Raw genomic sequence first — 9121 nt, forward strand, 5'->3', positions numbered from 1 at the left:
GGACCCGAGTGACCTGGGGTTAATGCTGCCCGTGGGGCGCTCTCAGCAGAGTGAACTGAAGATGCAAGCAGATACATGCCGCAGGGACGAACCCACGTGGCCTGGGAGTGATGCAGCCCAGGGGGCGCTCCCAGCTAAATGAACTTGGAAAGATGTCACCTGGCTTGGTTGCCGAAGGGGTGTTGGGGTAGCTGAAGATGCGTGGCAAAGAAGTCGCCCCTCACGAGCCGCCAGGGACCCGAGCCTCGGGTGGCTCTGGAGGCTCGGGCGGCCTCCGGAGGACTGTCTCCATCTCCGCCAGGACTGCGTGATGCCTGCCCTCTTAATCCGTCATGACGCTCCGTAGGTTGTGCTGGAAGGCGGCAGCCACGCTCGGCAGGCCGAACGACATGCGAACGTAGTTGTGAGGTGGACCCTCGCAGCGCCCAACATGCAAAGGCCAGAAGCGCTCCTGAGATGCGGCCCGGTTGAGCCCTAGGATGTCGATGCAGACACGCAGCTCACCACCCTCGCCTGGGTGGGGAGCAATGCCAGGTGGGCGGCGGTCGCCGCGTATCGCTCTTGCTTCCTGAAGCTCCTGAGATGCCTTGTCGATAAACTCCTGAGCGCCGGGCGCCCTCCTGAGGGAAACATGCCGTGAAGCACACCTTCATGTGGTGCCCGAGCGCCTACCTCGTGATGCTGGCCAGGTCTGAGGTCCTCCAGAAGAGAGCCCCCGAGCCCTGCTTGAGGATGGCGCTAGGCGCGTCTCCCTATGCGAGGGAGAGAGGTGCCCCAGGCGTGGCGTAGATCATGAAGTGGTGCCGCCGGAGGTGCCGCTCTGTTGAGGCCCCGCGTGGACCAGCTGCTTCTTCTTCTTAGGGTTGGCCTCAGGAGGGTACTGCGCTGCGTTGTTGTCGGGGTCTTCGAGTGATGTAGCTTGGAAGGCGTGCTCGATGGAGCACACCGCGTCCCTTTCTTCGCAGGGGATGGTGATGATTCCGCCGCTTCCGAGCATCTTGAGGACGTTGTAGCCATGGTGGGCGACTGCCATGAATTTGGCCAGCGCTGGGTACCCGGGATGGCATTATACGGTAGACGGATGTGGGCGACGTTGAAGTCGATGAGCTCGGTGTGGTAGTTGTCGTGCTGACCAAAGGTGACACTACAAAAAAAATACACTTCCATGATGATACGTGTTTGTCACAGTAGGTCACGTTTTCTGTCATGCATGTACATCCATGACAAATTTATGATGGAATCAAGATAGTCATACCTGTGCTGTCGTAGAAGTGTTCCATGACATTACCAAAATTATCATCATGGAAGTGCCCACTTCCATGACGATAAATCGCGCATCACAGAAGTGCTTTCGTCAAGGGTGACCAACACGTGGCATCCGCCATAACGGAACACCGTTAAGCTATCGGGTCCGGTTTTGGATCCGATAACCCGTTAACAGCCCCGGCCAATGGGGATTTTCCACGTGTAAAATCACCATTGGCTGGAGGAAACACGTGTCGGCTCACCGTTGGGACAGATGTCATCCACTCATTGGACCCAAAGCACCTATGATACGTCGACACGTGGCACGGCCCAACAGAGGCCCATTCCTGTGAAAAGGCCGGCTCGTTTGACTTGCTTAAAAGGTGGCGGGCCGGCCCACGGCAAGCCTGTTGACGGCCTGTTCACATATAGCCCATTTACAGCCCGCTAACCCAGGGCCTGTTTACGACCTATCCGAATTAGGCCTAGTAGCGTCATTTGGGCTGTCCAATATAATTCCAGCCCGTTTTAACTTCCGGCCCATGTATGTCCCATGACGTCTTTCGGCCCATATGAGGCCCTTAGTAACTCTCGGCCCATTAACGGCCCGTGGTAAAACTGGCCCGTAATGAACAGTGTATCACTTTATACCCATTAACGACACGTGGTGAAACTGGCCTGTAATGAACAGTGTATCACTTTTTATACCCATTAACGACCCATTATTCCGTTGGGCCGTTTCCAGCCCATGTTATCTTTCGGCCTTCTCAGGGCCCATTTATTCTTGGGCTCATTTCCAGCATTAGTTTACTTACGGCCCGTTACTGTAATTTTCTGCTTGTGGGCCAAATTCAGCCCGTGGTTACAGTCGGCCCGTTTGTGGCCCATTAATACGTTGGGCCGTTTTCATAGCGTCATCAAATACGGCCGATTAACGATGACCCGTTATGGTCGGCCCATGAACGGACGATTTCAACTCTAGCCCATTTACGGCCATAATGTGGTCTATTATTGGCCCATGTTTGGCCAACCGATCATACGGCCTAGAGAAGGCCCATTGATGATACGACCCGTAGAAGGCCCATTGTGTCTACAGCCCGTATAAGGCCCATTGTTTCTGCGCCCCGTAGAAGTCCCATTGTTTCTACGGCCCGTAGGAGGCCCATGTTAACTACAGTAAATATGTAGCCCATGGTTATTGTGGCCTAGTTTTAAAAAATAGGTTATTGCGGCCACTAGCAAACCGCGGAAAAAGAACTGCACTGACTATAAGAAAACAAATAAACAAGACAATAAGGAAATAAATTAGCAAGCAACTTACACTAGGCTATCACGGCTATTACACATATTACATCCACTGGGCATCAAAGTTCGCCACCAGTGCAAATATAGGGAACAAAGCAGCATATAAACGTGCTACCTCTTAAGCATTGCGTTGGTTTTCCCCAAAGAGGAAGGGATGATGCAGCAAAGTAGCGTAAGTATTTCCCTCAGTTTTTGAGAACCAAGGTATCAATCCAGTAGGAGGCTATGCGCGAGTCCCTCGCACCTACACAAAACAAATAAATCCTCACAACCAAAACGAATAGGGGTTGTCAATCCCTACACGGTCACTTACGAGAGTGAGATCTGATAGATATGATAAGATAATATTTTTGGTATTTTTGTGATAAAGATGCAAAGTAAAATAAAGGCAAAGTAAAAATCAAAGGAAATAACTAAGTAGTAGGAGATTAATATGATGAAGATAGACCCGGGGGCCATAGGTTTCACTAGTGGCTTCTCTCGAGAGCATAAGTATTCTATGGTGGGTGAACAAATTACTGTTGAGCAATTGACAGAATTGAGCATAGTTATGAGAATATCTAGGTATGATCATGTATATAGGCATCACGTCCGAGACAAGTAGACCGACTCCTGCCTGTATCTACTACTATTACTCCACTCATCGACCGCTATCCAGCATGCATCTAGAGTATTAAGTTAAAAACAAAGTAACGCCTTAAGCAAGATGACATGCTGTAGAGGGATAGACTCATGCAATATGATGAAAACCCCATCTTGTTATCCTCGATGACAACAATACAATACGTGCCTTGCTGCCCCTACTGTCACTGGGAAAGGACACTGCAAGATTGAACCCAAAGCTAAGCACTTCTCCCATTGCAAGAAAGATCAATCTAGTAGGCCAAACCAAACTGATAATTCGAAGAGACTTGCAAAGATAACCAATCATACATAAAAGAATTCAGAGAAGATTCAAATATTGTTCATAGATAGACTTGATCATAAACCCACAATTCATCGATCTCAACAAACACACCGCAAAAAGAAGATTACATCGAATAGTTCTCCACAAGAGAGGGGGAGAACATTGTATTGAGATCCAAAAAGAGAGAAGAAGCCATCTAGCTAATAACTATGGACCCGTAGGTCTGAGGTAAACTACTCACACTTCATCGGGGTGCTATAGTGTTGATGTAGAAGCCCTCCGTGATCGATGCCCCCTCCGGCGGAGCTCCGGAACAGGCCCCAAGATGGGATCTCATGGATACAGAAAGTTGCGGCAGTGGAATTAGGTTTTTGGCTCCGTATCTGATCGTTTGGGGGTACGTAGGTATATATAGGAGGAAGGAGTACGTCAGTGGAGCAATAGGGGGCCCTCGAGGGTGGAGGGCGCGCCTGGGGGGGGGGCGTAGGCGCGCCCCCCTACCTCGTGGCCTCCTCTTTTGTGTCTTGACGTAGGGTCCAAGTCTCCTGAGTCTTGTTCGTTGAGAAAATCACGTTCCCGAAGGTTTCATTCCGTTTGGACTCCGTTTGATATTCCTTTTCTTCGAAACCCTAAAACAGGCAAAAACAACAATTCTAGGCTGGGCCTCCGGTTAATAGGGTAGTCCCAAAAATAATATAAAAGTGGATAATAAAGCCCAATAATGTCCAAAACAGTAGATAATATAGCATGGAGCAATCAAAAATTATAGATACGTTGGAGACGTATCAAAATGCCGCAGCAAAACAAGTCCAGAACTGAAACCACTTCAGAAGAGCTCAAGAAACAATATCCTGAGTACCCATAATGCTGGCAAGATGCTTAGCAAGCTTATTAACTTTCTCTCGTTTGGTGCTTAAATCGTCCAGCACTTGTTGTTGCACCAGAAAGTATGCATCTGAATTCTGCAGGGACTTCCTCAGTCCTTCGGCTTCCTGTCGCATAACATCTGATCGATGTCTTTCAACTTGAAGTTGAGACTCAAGAAGCCGAACTGATTCAGGCAACGAGTTCGAAGATCTGGTGCCAGCAGTAGTAGCCAGTAACTCGAACACTACATCAAGACAGGACTTTGGGGTTGTCTGAGTGTCTTCAATATAGTTTTTATCAGCTTTCTTGGGGACCAACAGGGATGTCTCATGATACGTCTCCAACATATCTATAATTTTTGATTGTTCCATGCTATTATATTATCAACCTCGGATGTTTTATATGCCTTTATATGCTATTTTATATTTTTTTGGGACTAACCTATTAACCTAGAGCCCAGTGCCAGTTTCTGTTTTTTCCTTGTTTTAGAGTATCGCAGAAAAGGAAAATCAAACGGAGTCCAATTGACCTGAAACTTCACGGAACTTATTTTTGGAAGGAAAGCAACCCGGGAGACTTGGAGTCCACGTAAGGGAAGCAACGAGGAAGCCACGAGGCAGGGGGGCGTGCCCACCCCCCTGGGCGCACCCTCCACCCTCGTGGGCCCCTCATGGCTCCCTTGACGTACTTCTTCCGCCTATATATCTCCATATACCCTAAAACGATTGGGGAGCACAATAGATCGGGAGTTCCGCCGCCAGAAGCCTCTGTAGCCACCGAAAGCCAATCTAGACCCATTTCGGCACCCTGCCGGAGGGGGAATACCTCTCTGGTGGCCATCTTCATCATCCCGGTGCTCTCCATGACGAGGAGGGAGTAGTTCTCCCTCGGGGCTGAGGGTATGTACCAGTAGCTATGTGTTTCATCTCTCTCTCTCTCTCTCTCTCTCTCTCTCGTGTTCTTGAGGTGATACGATCTTGATGTATCGCGAGCTTTGCTATTATATTTGGATCCTATGATGTTTCTTCCCCCCTCCACTCTCTTGTAATGGATTGAGTTTCCCCTTTGAAGTTATCTTATCAGATTGAGTCTTTAAAGATTTGAGAACACTTGATGTATGTCTTGCCGTGCGTATCTGTGGTGACAATGGGATACCACGTGATTCACTTGATGTATGTTTTGGTGATCAACTTGCGGGTTCCGCCCATGAACCTATGCATAGGGGTTGGCACAAGTTTTTGTCGTGATTCTTTGGTAGAAACTTTGGGGCACTCTTTGAGGTTCTATGTGTTGGTTGAATAGATGAATCTGAGATTGTGTGATGCATATCGTATAATCATATCCACAGATACTTGAGGTGACATTGGAGTATCTAGGTGACATTAGGGTTTTGGTTGATTTGAGTCTTAAGGTGTTATTCTAGTACGAACTCTAGGGCTGTTTGTGACACTTATAGGAATAGCCCAACTGACTGATTGGAAAGAATAACTTTGAGGTGGTTTCGTACCCTACCATAATCTCTTTGTTCTCCGCTATTAGTGGCTTTGGAGTGACTCTTTGTTGCATGTTGAGGGATAGTTATGTGATCCAATTATGTTATTATTGTTTAGAGGACTTGCACTAGCGAAAGTATGAACCCTATGCCTTGTTTCCTATCATTGCAATACTGTTTAGGCTCACTTTTATCATTAGTTACCTTGCTGTTTTTATATTTTCGGATTACAAAAACTATTATCTACTATCCATATTGCAATTCTATCACCATCTCTTCGCCGAACTAGTGCACCTATACAATTCACCATTGTATTGGGTGTGTTGGGGACACAAGAGACTCTTTGTTATTTGGTTGCAGGGTTGCTTGAGAGAGACCATCTTCATCCTACGCCTCCTACGGATTGATAAACCTTGGGTCATCCACTACAAACCTCTGCACTTTGAGGCCCAACAACGTCTAAGAGAAGAAGGTTGTGTAGCAGACATCAATCTCTTTTCTAGCGCCGTTGCCGGGGAGGTTAGCGCTTGAAGGTATATCTTTAGATCTTGCAATCGAATCATTTTGTTTCTTGTTTTAGCACTAGTTTTGTTTATAAAAGAAAACTACAAAAAATATATGGAATTGAGTTTGCCTCATACGCTTCATCTTTTCAATATCTTTCGTGAGTATGATGGAAAGGAAAATTGTGCCAAAGTGTTAGAAGAAGAATGCATTAAAATGTTTGGCACTAAGTATTTGAATGATGAGCATTATTGCAATGTTGTTAGTATGAATTCCTTGAATATCCATGATGCTAATAATATGCAAAGCCACAAGCTTGGGGAAGCTATGTTTGATGAAGATGATATTTTTTGTCCCCCAAGTTTTGATGAGAAAATTTATTATGATGAAAGCATGTCTCCTATTTATGATGATTATATTGATGAAAATGGATTTGGAGAGGTCATGACTTTATTTTGTGATGATCCACTATTCCGGAAGAGGTTCCAATTGATTATGAGAACAAAGTTGCTATCTATGATGATTATTGTGATGACTTGTATGCTATAAAGAATAATGATATCCATGAAACTTGTCATCATGATTTTAGTTTTCAATTGGATTATGCCTCACATGATAATTATTTTTTTGAGTTTGCTCCCACTATTATTCATGAGAAGAATTTTGCTTGTGTGGAGAGTAATAAAATTTCTATGCTTGTAGATCATGAAAAGAATGCTTTAGGTGCTGGTTATATTGTTGAATTCATTCATGATGCTACTGAAAATTATTATGAGGGAGGAATATATGCTTGTAGGAATTGCAATAATATCAAGTTTCCTCTCTACGTGCTTAAAATTTTGAAGTTATGCTTGTTTTGCCTTCCTATGCTAGTTGATTATTGTTCCCATAAGTTGTTCGCTCACAACATCCCTATGCGTAGGAAGTGGGTTAGGCTTAAATGTGCTAGTCATATCCTTCATGATGCCCTCTTTATTTTACAATTCTTATCTTTTATGTGAGCATCATTGAAATCATCATGCCTAGCTAGAGGCGTTAAACGATAGCGCTTGTTGGGAGGCAACCCAATTTTATTTTTATTCCTTGATTTTTGCTCCTGTTTAGTAATAAATAATTTATCTAGCCTCTGTTTTGATTGAGTTTTTATGTTTTAATTAGTGTTTGTGCCAAGTAGAACCGTTGGGAACACTTGTGGAAAGTCTTGTTAATCTTGCTGTAAAAAACAGAAACTTTAGCGCTCACGAGAATTGCTGAAATTTTTATCTGGAGAGTGCTATTTAGTTAATTATTTTTTAATATGATTGATAGACAAATTACTCAGGTCCACCAATTTATTTGAGAATTTTATTAGTTCCATAAGTATACGTTTGATCCAGATTACTACAGACTGTTCTGTTTTTGACAGATTCTGTTTTTTGTGTGTTGTTTGCTTATTTTGATGAATCTATGGCTAGTAATAGAGTTTATGAACCATAGAAAAGTTGGAATACAGTAGGTTTAATACCAATATAAATAAAGAGTGATTTCATTACAGTACCTTGAAGTGGTGATTTATTTTCTTATACTAACGGAGCTTACGAGTTTTTTGTTAAGTTTTGTGTTGTGAAGTTTTCAAGTTTTGGGTAAAGATTCGATGGATTATGGAATAAGGAGTGGCAAGAGCCTAAGATTGGGGATTCCCAAGTCCCCCTAAGGTAATATTCAAGGATAACCAAGAGCCTAAGCTTGGGGGTGCCCCGGAAGGCATCCCCTCTTTCGCCTTCGTTCATCGGTAACTTTACTTGGACCTATATTTTTATTCACCACATGATATGTGTTTTGCTTGGAGCATCAATTTATTTTGTTAGGATTTGCTTGATGTTATTTATAACAATGTTTTTCATATTTTATTTTAATAGAAGTGGCATTGATAGCCTTTACTATGCCTATTTTACAAGTCCACATGTTGCTGTTTGAAAACAGAAAGTTTACCTCTGTTGCAATAATTCCCTAGAAAAGTCAGAATGTGATAAAATGTTGAAACCTTTTGTATATTAAGCTCTGATAAATTTACTACAGTGGGAATTTTCTTTCATATTTTTTGGAGTTAGGGAAGTATGGATCTTGCTGCACTCTTTAAAGACTGTCCTGTTTAGGCAGAATGCTGTTATGTTTGCATTGTTTGCTTCTTTAATGATTCTATTTGAGGATAGGACTATTAAATATGCAGAGGAATTTAGTATGCAATGTTGAATAATAATTTTAGTGATTTGCTACAGTAGAGTATGATAAGGTTTTGGCAATGGTTTATACTAACTTATCTCATGAGTCCTTGTTGAGTTTTGTGTGGATGAAAGCTTTTGAGATTTAGGGAGACCGTGATATGAGAGGAATTAAGGAGACACAAAAGCTCAAGCTTGGGGATGCCCAAGGCATCCCAAGATAATATTTCAAGAAGTCTCAAGTGTCTAAGCTTGGGGATGCCCCGGTTGGCATCCCACCTTTCTTCTTCAACAACTATCGGTTAGTTTCGGTTGATCCTAAGTTTTTGCTTCTTCACAAGATGTTTGCCATTTTTAGAATGCTATTTTATTTAGTTTTGCTTGATGTTTGAATAAAATACCAAGACCTGAAATTATTAAATGTTAGAGAGTCTTCATATAGTTGCATAATTGTTCGACTACTCATTGATCTTCACTTATATCTTTCGGAGTAGTTTGTCATTTGCTCTAGTGCTTCACTTATATCTTTTTAGAGCACGGTGGTGGTTTTATTTTGTAGAAATAGATGAACTCTCATGCTTCACTTATATCATTTTGAGA

The sequence above is a fragment of the Triticum dicoccoides genome, chromosome 5A, assembly GCF_002162155.2.
Source record: "Triticum dicoccoides isolate Atlit2015 ecotype Zavitan chromosome 5A, WEW_v2.0, whole genome shotgun sequence".
NCBI classification, from domain to species: domain Eukaryota; kingdom Viridiplantae; phylum Streptophyta; class Magnoliopsida; order Poales; family Poaceae; genus Triticum; species Triticum dicoccoides.